Source organism: Tamandua tetradactyla, chromosome 21 (genome assembly GCF_023851605.1).
Source record: "Tamandua tetradactyla isolate mTamTet1 chromosome 21, mTamTet1.pri, whole genome shotgun sequence".
Lineage (NCBI taxonomy): Eukaryota > Metazoa > Chordata > Mammalia > Pilosa > Myrmecophagidae > Tamandua > Tamandua tetradactyla.
In genome coordinates this window covers 2,846,922-2,857,847 of record NC_135347.1, presented here as the reverse complement: position 1 = coordinate 2,857,847, position 10,926 = coordinate 2,846,922, and the positions used below count along the sequence as shown (strand labels likewise).

Here is a 10,926-nt window from a genome sequence, read left to right as displayed (position 1 = left end):
AAATGAGACAAAATGAAGTTTCAGGCTTAGAGAATAGAGCCTAGAGCTTATCCTGGAGGTGGGTCCACTCTCCTGGCAGAGGTTTCTTGGCTTTAGACCCGGACTTCCATGGTTCTCACTCTGCAAACTCCAATCTCTCCCTTTTGTATCCTCCTTTGCCAAGATTGGCAGTGGTTCCATTTACACCAACAATCTCTTCAAGCCCTCCAGGACTTCTCCATCAATCTCTTCACAGTTCCTCCAAAGTCTTCCCCTTAGCCATCCAAAACACCGTTCAAACATATCTGGCATTTGCAAACCGCAGCAGCACCCCACTCCCGGTACCAAATCTGTTCTAGTTTGCTAGCTGCCAGAATGCAACACACCAGAGACGGATTGGCTTTTAATAAAAGGGGATTTATTTCGTTAGTTCTTCAGAGGAAAGGCAGCTAACTTTCCGCTGAGGTTCTTTCTTGCGTGGAAGGCACAGGATGGTCTCTGCTGGTCTTCTCTCCAGGCCCCTGGGTTCCAACAACTTTCCCCGGGGTGACTTCTTGCTGTATCTCCAAAGGCCTGGGCTGAGCTGCAAGTGCTGAGATGAGGAATGCCGAGCTGCTAGGCTGTGCTACGTTGCGATCTCTCATTTAATTTAAGCATGAGCCAATTAAGTCAAACGTCACTCATTGCAGCAGACACGCCTCCTAGCTGACTGCAGATGTAACTGGCAACAGATGAGGTTCACTTACTGTTGGCTTATGTCCACAGCAACAAGATTAGGTATGCTCACCTGGCCAAGTTGACAACTGAATCTAACTAACACACACTTATAGTATCCTTTTTAAGTTTATGGTATATTGGAGTGGCTGGAGGGAAGTACTCGAAACTGCTGAGCAGTGTTCCAGTAGCCTTGATTCTTGAAGATGATTGTGTACAAATATAATGTTTACATTGTGACTGTGTGATTGTGAAAATCTTGTGTCTGATGCTCCTTTTATCCAGGGTATGGTTAGATGAGTAAAAAAATATGAATGAAAAAATAAATAAATACTGGGGGGAACAAAGTGTAAAATATAGATGGCAATACTAGTGGTCAATGAAAGGGTGAGGTATGATATGTATGAGTTTTCTTTTTTTTTTCTGAAGTCATGAAAATGTTCTAAAAATGATCATGGTGATGAATACACAACTATGTGATTATATTGTGAGCCACTGACTGTACACCATGTATGGACTGTATGTGTGTGAAGACTTCTCGATTAAAATATTTTTTAAAAAAGGAATGTCCATCCTAAAGGTCATGTTTCTTCTCCTGCCTGTTTTCTCTCTTCTGTTTTAAATCTACATCTCTAACTCATGCAATTCTCCTGGAAGCAGATTGATCCCTGACATGTAGCATGTAAATGGACACAGAAGTCAGTGCTACAATATTCACTGGACAAAATTTATTGAAGAAACTACTTTGTACATAGCACTGAGCTAGACACTCAGCCAGGCACAATAATTATGATGAAGAAATATATGTAAATGATAAGTTGTTCTTTTGCCTTTAGGCTATCTGTACCATTTACTTTAAAGATGTTAAATCTGAATCAGGCAGGCCAAAAAGAAATGATGTGAAATACAAGAGATCAGCATACAGACTGTTGGTCTAAGCATGAGTTGTTGATAGGAGACAAATGATGCTGCTTGAAATTGTGACTTGAAAAGCAAGTAGACCATGAATCATCCTGATGTATAAGCTTGTAATCAGAACAATGGAGAACTGATATGTGAATAGTTGTCATTTACTCTGCTCTTGGCAAAACATTGACCAATTCATGGCTATGCACATAGCTTTAAGTTGTGACACGAATGCAATTTATGTTATCTGTAACAGAGGGACACTTAGATTGTAAGTAAACCTTTTATAAAAGTGATCACCACTTTGTCCCTCAGAGTTCCAATTACTTGATTATCATATGTTGAGAAAATGAGATATCCTAAATTAGCCAAAGCTAGCAAAGTTCATCAAGAGTCTCTGTAGAAAGAAGACACCAAATTAAACATTGCTAGAACTGGGTATGTGTAATATTGCCTAGTACTTCAACACAGAAGAAGAACATTCTCCATCTTTTAAAAGTATTTTTAAAATTCTTGTGATGTAAGTATTATCTTGTCCCGCATTTACAGTAAAAAAATGTCCTTGGTAAGATGAAGTGATTTGCTTGTGGAATAAACAGGGAATAAACAGCAAGGAGCCAGTTTGCAAACCTAAGACTCTACCTTCAAACCTCATGTTCTATTTGTTTACAATTCAGATATTAAACATGACACTAGTAAGCAAATTTGCTTTTTAAAATAATGGTGATGATGCTATTATAAAAATAACAATAAGGGCGTCGGGTGTCTCAGTGGTAGAATGCTCGCCTTCCATGCGGGAGACCTGGGTTCAATATCCGGACCATGCACCGTCCCCCTCCCTGCCAAAAAAGTGCTTAAAAGTAACAATATAAATCTGTATTATTTATTTGTCTTATTAGAATGTAAGATCTATGAAGACAGAGACTTCGTTTCACTTGCTGCTTTGTGTTCCCAGTGCCAAGAGCAGTGCCTGAATGGGCACTCAATGAAAGATTGTTGATAAATCAGAGACTAATATGTCACATTCTCAAAGATATTTCTTGATTGCTATTTCTTTGTCAGAGCTGTTTCTAAGTTTTTTGATGCAGACTCCAGTATTCTTTTCAATACTCCACAATTGCTTTATAATCAGAGTTAATAGACTACTTAAAAAAAAATCAGTGCTGAGAGATTAAAAATAGGCTATATAGCTCATCAAGATGAGTACCATAATAGGATTCCAGCAGACTTTTGCCTCAAGTATCGCGTATATTGACTTACACAGGTTGATTTCTCTCTGGATGGAAGGTGCTTTGGGATTAAGAGCTGTTAGAACATTATTGTAGATGCACTTCTGCAAACATTATTGTAGATTATTGTAGATGCACTTCTGCTCCTGGTGCAGGAAGACTTGCATAAAAAGCTTCCATGGAACACACATGTCTGACAAGGTAAAAAAAAAAAAAAAAAAACGACAAAAAATACCTACATTAAAATTCTAGAATGTGCTGGAGACCCGGGTTTGATTCTGGTGCCTACCCGTGCAAAAATAAAAAAATCTGGAATGTGGGGGAAGGTTGGCTTCCCTTCACAAGGGCCATCTCCCGAGCTGCTAAAATGTCTTTCTTTACTTTTATCCTGGATTTCTACATTTATTGCGGGGAGTGAAAAGTGTTCAATTGAATTAAAAATCAGAAAGTATTGTATTTTGGGTGAGCAGCTCCTAGGCCCTGGGCTCTGAGAAGTCTGTTCTCAGGGTCCTCATTTTTGGGGGTAGAGTAGGTAATGCCAGAGTAGGTGGCATCTACTTCCATTTAAGGGATTTTGCTGCCAGAACAAGTTCCAAAGTTGCTTCTCTGTGAAGTACAATGCCATCATCTTTATATAATTTCTTACTCTCTAACGTGAAGCCACATGCCTTCAAAAATAAAATGTTTCCATCCAGGCATTGCTTATCTGGCTATCTCAGCTAACTGGTGGTGCATTAAGAAGTGGGAAGGAAGGAAAAAGGACTCCATCCAGCACAGGTCTCATAACTATTATGCCCTCTACTCAAGGCAAGTCCTCAGTCTGCCAGGCCTATCATTCCAGATTCACCTGGAATGTTAATAACCTCAGCCCTCTAGTCTCCAGGCCACAGGATGACATGAAGAGAGGCAGGAAGGCACCAGGAAGGAAGCAAGTCTAACGTCAGCAAATGTAATAGTGAAAAATTAGTTACAACAACAAAGCTCCCCCTCGCCACCCCTTCCTCTAATTATGTGGAGGATCATCTGTAAGTCAAAATTCACACAGGCAAAGGGATTAAATCTAAGGGCAAATCACTTTGTCTCAGCTGAGTCAGGACACATGTGGGTGCCTCACAGCCAGTGAGGTTTGTAGCAATGACCTTCAATCACCAAGAAAAGATGAAATTCCGCTTAATAGCTTTGTTTAAGAAAAGAGGGACCTACGTAGTACAATTTTAAAGGAATATTTAAAAAATCTTAGTAGGTTAAAAGGAACACCTCGGCTACTTGGAAAATAATTCTCACTCTATGGAAATGACTCAATCCCCAAGTGATACCCAACATATGTGGTATTACTCTTCTTAGATGCAATCCTATGTTTAATTATAAGAAAAACCATTTGTAGAGAATCAAATTAAGTTTCTGTAGATGGATTTTTTTCATGAAGTATAGATGATAGCATGGGTTTTTGAATCTTTTCCTTGAAATTTAAATTATTGTGAATAAATGTTTTTAAAAGTTCCATAGTGAAAGAAGACCCATTTTAAAATTCAGCCTTTTGGAAATAAATGCATTGTTTAAAAAATGTGTTTCTATAAGAAAAAAAATTAGTGGTATTGTCCACTTTTTTTTTTTTGGTAAAAGATATATATATATAAATATTGTTGTGTCTTTAAAAATTAAAAAATAGCTAGTGGTCAGGCTTTTCAGTCACCTATTATATTAATTTAAAATGTTTTATTTTCATTAATATTACCTATATCTCAATTCACCATAGAAATAATTGATCCGACAACATGAATGAACAGATTCAATGTGGTATTTGCACACACCATGACACTGCCCCAAACATGTAACAACTAAGAGGCTGGCCCATAAATAGCTACAGTTATTGAGAAAATTAGAAAAATGTTTACATATATATTTGAGTTTATTCTTCATTTAACTTTTTTTCTTTTTGCATGTGTAGGCTCCGGTCTTCCAGTTCTGTCTGATCTGTTTCATCATTCTTTTCTACTTCTTTCCTCTCAGGTCTCTGGCATGGCAGTGAGAATTCTGCCACCAAGCTGCCCTTGCACAGCCCTCTTCATTTGACTTTTCAAACACTATTATAGGGTACACGGGTGGTTCAGTGGTAGAATGTTCACCTTTCAGACAGGAGACCCGGGTTCAATTCCTGGAACTGACACCCAAAAAAATGAAACACTATTATAGTTGAGTATTAAAACAAAAAAATTAGCAATTAGTAAACATATTATGATATTAGTCTGTTTTAGTTAACCAGGTTGCTCAAAACAAATACCATGAAATGGTTTGGGTTAAACAACGGGAATTTATTCATTCATGCTTTTGAGCCTGGAGAAATGTCCAAATCAAGGCATCATCAAGGCAGTGCTTTCTTCCTGAATTGCCTTGTCAGTAATTCTTGGCTCCTCTGGCACAAGGCACAGTGTCTGCTAGCCTTCTTCTCTTTTGGGTTTCATTGATCTCAGCTTCTGACTTCTGTGGCTTTCTCTCTCTCTCTGTGTTTGAATTTCATTCTGCTTATAAAGGACTCCTGTAATAGGATTAGAACCCATCCTGATTAAGCTGCGCCACACCTTAACTGAAGTAACCTTGTCAAAAGGTCCTACAACGGATTCTTACCCACAGGAGTGGATTAGATTTGAGAACATATTTTTCTGGGGTACATACAGCTTCAAAACACTACATAATCATGCATTTATTCACTACTGCCTATAAGATGCCAGTAGTGAGGGTGATTCACGGGCCCCCACAATGAAGTTTGGTTCTGAGACCCACCTGTTAGGTGATGTCCTTCATCCTCATTGTTCTTCATTGTAATGGCACCACCTTTCCTTAATGGGATCAAAGTCTTCCAGTTCTGTCTGATCCATTTCATCATTCTTTTCTGCTTCTTTCCTCTCAGGCAAGAGTTTTTCCAGAAAAGACAATCTATCAGGTGAAAGCCAGTCTCAGAAAAGTTTATCTTAAATTCGATGATTGGCAACCCTTTTCATATGGGCTAGTAAATTGGAACGCCTTCATTTAGCATGCACTCGGCAGCTCTCTGCTTGACAATCTGTCTTGGATGAGAGGTGATAACTATGGTTCAGTTTTCAAAAGTGCGTATTAGCTTTTGGAAACCACTCAATGCCTCAACTAGCTGTCTGTCAATATACACAAAAGGGTCTTCTCTCCTTGAGTAAAAACAGCATAGACCTTCTTATCTAAAACAATGAGAAATCTCCTGGTTCCTGTGCTGGCTTTTGCTCCTTTTCACATGTAATGTTATCATCTGGCCATCATTCATACTCTTGTCATTAAGAACTTCTAGAATCTTCTAGTTGCAAACAATCTTCCTTCCATTACAACTTTGACATCTATCTTAAGGACAGCTCCACTCTCTGTAGCCCTGGTATTCCATGCACACAGGCTGCGTTTGCTGAACCATTCCAGGTCCTATGTGACGCATTCTTATTTGCATTCCAGTGCCTCAGCAATTGTCACAGCACTCTACTGCTTCTTTCTTACCACCTTGGCCTTTACATTTATTGCAAATTACGTTCTTTTGTAGAGCTGGTTTTCTTGTTGCACTATTATATAAATTTTATAAGATTACTGAAAGCTGATGTAAGCAACTTTTATCTCTCCTTTCTCTCTGCATACTTTTATTACTTTCAGAAAACAGATCTAAGAGGTCCATGGGGTTTCCAAACCCTCACTGCTCTACCCTCTTTCATGGTCCATTCGTTTCATCTGTCATATAATTCTTTCCATTGGAGAGCACTTACTTCCTTAGCTTCAGAAATCTGTTTTAACTTTTCTCCTTCTTTTGGATTCTCATCAGGGTAGTCCTTCAAGGCCTGTGTTCTGCAAGCTTCTTTTTTAAAAAAAAAAAAACAAAAAACCTTTTCGGTGGCAATGGGTTTGAGGCCCAAAACATCATAGTAAATGGTTCTTTCACCATTTTCTGTAGTTGGTGAGAGGGAGCTGGAAGGAGCACACCATGTAGACCTTGCTCTTCCTTTTCTCATTGAGCATTTTAGAAACTTCCCCCCAAAATGTTCTTTTGAAGAAATATTTCCTTTGCTTCCCACCACATTTCTTTTTATTTTTAACAGCACCTCTTTCATGTGAAAAATGAAATAAAATGAAGTATCCTTGAAAAACTCAAGTTTGGTACACCCCATATGCAGGGACTACATCAGAACACACAAAAGAGGGTAGATGTGCTATGTTATCATAGAATTTGAAAAGGAATTACTTTTTTGCTCTACTTTTTGATGGAGCATTCCATGAGAGAGTGTGCCGACAAGAACAAGTTCCTCTAAGTGACATCTCATTTCTTAGCAGCTAGATAGATTAATGCTTGGTCCTTGCAGCTCATGCATTACTAGCCCTAGTACACCGAAAATGAAAAATCATGTGCTCAATTCATTCTTTACTGCATAAATGTTATACAAAAGGAATGGAAATTTGCATTTGGGTCTTTATTCCTGTTAAAATATTTTGGCCTTGATAACAAGTTAAGAAATGCTGTCGTGCCACTGTCCTTTCATATTTAGCATTGAAAAGATAGCATAATGGATTATATGTACAAATTGAGGACAAATGAAAGGGGGGAATCCTGTTAGATTGTGTGTCTTCTAAACAGATTACAAAAACTTTATCACATTTTCTGGACATGACTAAAGAAACCCATCTGCAAATCTTAACAGCCAAATCATAGAGAACCATCTTCAAGTTATGAGCAAAACGACTCAGACCAAATGCAATTGAAGGCACAATTCAAAAGAAAGGCAAAGGCAAAGTCTAAAGGAATACCCACTGAAGGCCTGAGATATTGAATCAAATGCTTGAAAACAGGTCTGAATCACATTTGATTTCTCCTCATCCACTCAAGACAAAGCAATTTTCAGCCAATCAAGTTAAAGAAGCCAACTCAAATTTTCCCTTTGTGGAACCGTATTTTACCTTTTAAAATGTTCCTGTCCAGTGAGATTCAATCCTAACATCTAGGTTTAGTGTTTTGGTTACACTGAAGGTTTTTCCCTTCATATATATATATATATATATATATATATATATGTATACATATATAATTTGCCTTAATTTGAGGGAGTGGGAGAAGATTAGGGGTGGAAGAAAGGAACATGCTAAGCTTCTGCTACTTCCCTTGTGGAAATTCCTCTAACAAGGTCAGCCCAAGTAATCTTACGTGCCTTGAAGAAACATTGTTTGCAAAAATTAAGTAGAATTAAAATAATGCTGGGGGGCATGCATACTAATAGAGCATAGAATTATGCTGTTGTGAAATATATTTCCAAAGTGAAATAAATTCTGGGAAAATGCAACATTTTCAATGTGATCAACAAAGGCAGCCTTAGTTTGAGCCCATTTCTTCATAATCTTTGGTCTGATTCAGTTTTATCCTTCGATATATTTTTGAATAATAACCTTCCATGACTGCTTCTATGATATTGACCCTTCTTCCTCTACAAACATTCAGGCCTCTGGTGTGTGCTCCACCCAGAGCGAAGCATAGGCATGAAGGAGAGCTGTGTTGACCACGTAAAATGACAGGTCCTAACAGCATCCTTCAAGGTGAGACTTTGGATTTTGTCCTCTATGGCCTTGTGCTTCCACTTGTAACCAAGAAGCTAGGATTGAAGGGCTAATGATGGTTACTGAATAATTACACAGATTTTCCTTGATGCTTTCTGGTATATTAGAGTAGACAGAAGGAAATACTTCAAACCTCTGAACTGTATAATCCAGCTGCCTTGATCTCTGATAATGGTTGTATGCTCTTTCTTCTGCCCCTGTGATTGTAAAAACCTTGCGACTAACCTTCAATTGTACCGTTATACAGTTTTTTGGTTTTAGAGTCTTGTGATCACTAAAAACTCTCCTAATGTTTATAATGAAGGGTCTTGGGTCAGCCCAGAACTAACCCACCCCAAGTCCAAAGTTATCTTGATAAATAAAACTGGATCTAACCAAAATGGACCTGCCTGACATGGACAGCAGCTTAGACTTTAAGTTACAAGTCACCTATATCCCATCAAAATAAAATAAAAATCACACCCATCGTCATATTAAAGCTACCATTTTCTTACATACTTTCTGTGACTAAGCATGCCATCAATCTGCAATGCTCAACAGTTAAGTCACCTCTAATTATGTCATCCAAAGCCACTGTGCTCATTATCCTAAAACTGCCCATCTTTTCATTCTACACAACCATCAGAATTATTGCAGTTTGGGGAGACAGAGTTTTGGGCCAATAGGCCATGTGATCTCCTGTTTTGTGTCTGGCAATAAACTTTTTCTCTCTTTGAAAACTTGGTGTCTCAGGAATTGGTTATTTGAGTGCATTGGGCAAAAGAATCCATTGCCTGCGTCTGGTGACCCAGATGTAGGCCTCTTAGACTGGATCTAACACTCAGAGGAAGGGATTGTTCGTGTGCTAAGAGAAAGAGAAACACTTGGGTGTTTAAGTAATTATGGCATTGGACTTTTGAGCATTGGAACATTTTCATCTTTTGCAAGAAAGAAAACTTGCTCATACCTGTTGTAGAAAAATCTTTTTTGAACAAATACTAAAAGCAAAGAATTTTTTTAAGCAGCTTTCCCCTCTTCAGGTAAGAGATTTGTTTTTTCTCACATGCCCCTAAAACACAATGTAAAGGAACAATAAAACATAAAAAAATGCAATAAGACTAAAATGAAGTCTTTGCCTTAGAGAAGTCATAAGTATTAACGAAGTTGCATGAGCCTGGGTCCTGAAGAAAACTACAACAATGTGGCAAAACCCTGAGGAAAATGAAATATATCTCTTTTTCCTTTTTGTTCTATATCTGTGTCTTCTCAGAATTAAATTAGTCAGATGGAGAAACCAAACTCACTTTTTGTGGATATCCAAGTTTTCATGTTCTCTGAATCAGCAGAAAAGTTGTAAAACATAGTCAGGATGTACAGAATTACTGATGTGTTGGTCAAAGGAGTGAGGGAAAGCTTAAAATAAATGGAAAAACTATTTGTTAAAAAAAAAAAGCCTTTTTGCATGTCTTGGATATGAAGAAGTCCAAAGGCAAATTAATTTCTGATGACTTTTCCTAAATATATGTTAGAAAGAGTTTGAATGTCTAGAGACTTGTGGGAAGATAGGTTTGGTCTGGTTTGCACAAAGGATTAATTATCATAGCCATGGTCCTTATTTGAGATTGCTGCCGTTTTGGTTTTGGATGCATCTAGGCAGGTTTTGCCTTTTCCAGTTGGGTTAAATACATTACTGCTCCTTATTGCTTTTCAATGAAATTAGTATTCACACTTCTATAGTTGTAAGACTTTACCTTTGCAGTTTTAGAGGAAGCCTGTTGTTAAATAATAACAATAAAAGGCATCCTTTGTCCTGTTAACCTACAAGCTTTATCTTATTATCTTATTTGAAAAGAATTGGAGCATCAGCATCAAGGGATTGAGAAAGCCTCTTGACCAAAAGGAGAAAGAGAGAACTGAGACAAAATAAAGTTTTAGTGGCTGAAAGATTTCAGAGTTGAGAGGCTATCCTGGAGGTTATTCTTATGCATTATATAGCTATCCCTTTTAGTTATGGTGTTTTAGAGTGGCCAGAGGGAAGTACCTGAAACTGTTGAGCTGTGTCCCAGTAGCCTTGATTCTTGAAGACAACTGTATAAAGACATTTACAATGTGTGATTGTGAAAACCTTGTGTCTGATTTGCCTTTTATCCAGGGTATAAATTAGTCAATGAGAGGGAGGGGTAAAAGGGGTAAGATATATGTGAGTTTTTTTTTTCTTTTTCTGGAATGATGCAAATGTTCTAAAAAATGATCATGGTGATAAATACACAACTATGTGATGATATTGTAAGTCATTGATTGTACACCAAGTATGGTAAGTATGTGTACAAAGATTTGTGAATAAAAATATTAAAAAAGAAAAGATAGTGAAGAAATGGAAAAAAAATATATCTGTTCTACTTTGCTATCTGCCAGAATGTAACATACCGGAAATGGAAAGCTTTTAAAAAGGGGGATTTAATAAGTCACAAGTTAAACAGTTAAAGGCTGTGGAAATGTCCCAATTAAAGCA

The 10,926-nt window shown here is 37.6% G+C and overlaps 1 pseudogene; it reads right to left on the bottom strand.

The window, feature by feature from the left end:
* Positions 1-5,529: 5,529 nt before the first annotated feature.
* LOC143665251 (dnaJ homolog subfamily A member 1 pseudogene) lies at positions 5,530-6,294 on the bottom strand (annotated as a pseudogene).
* Between the last annotated feature and the right edge of the window lie 4,632 nt (positions 6,295-10,926).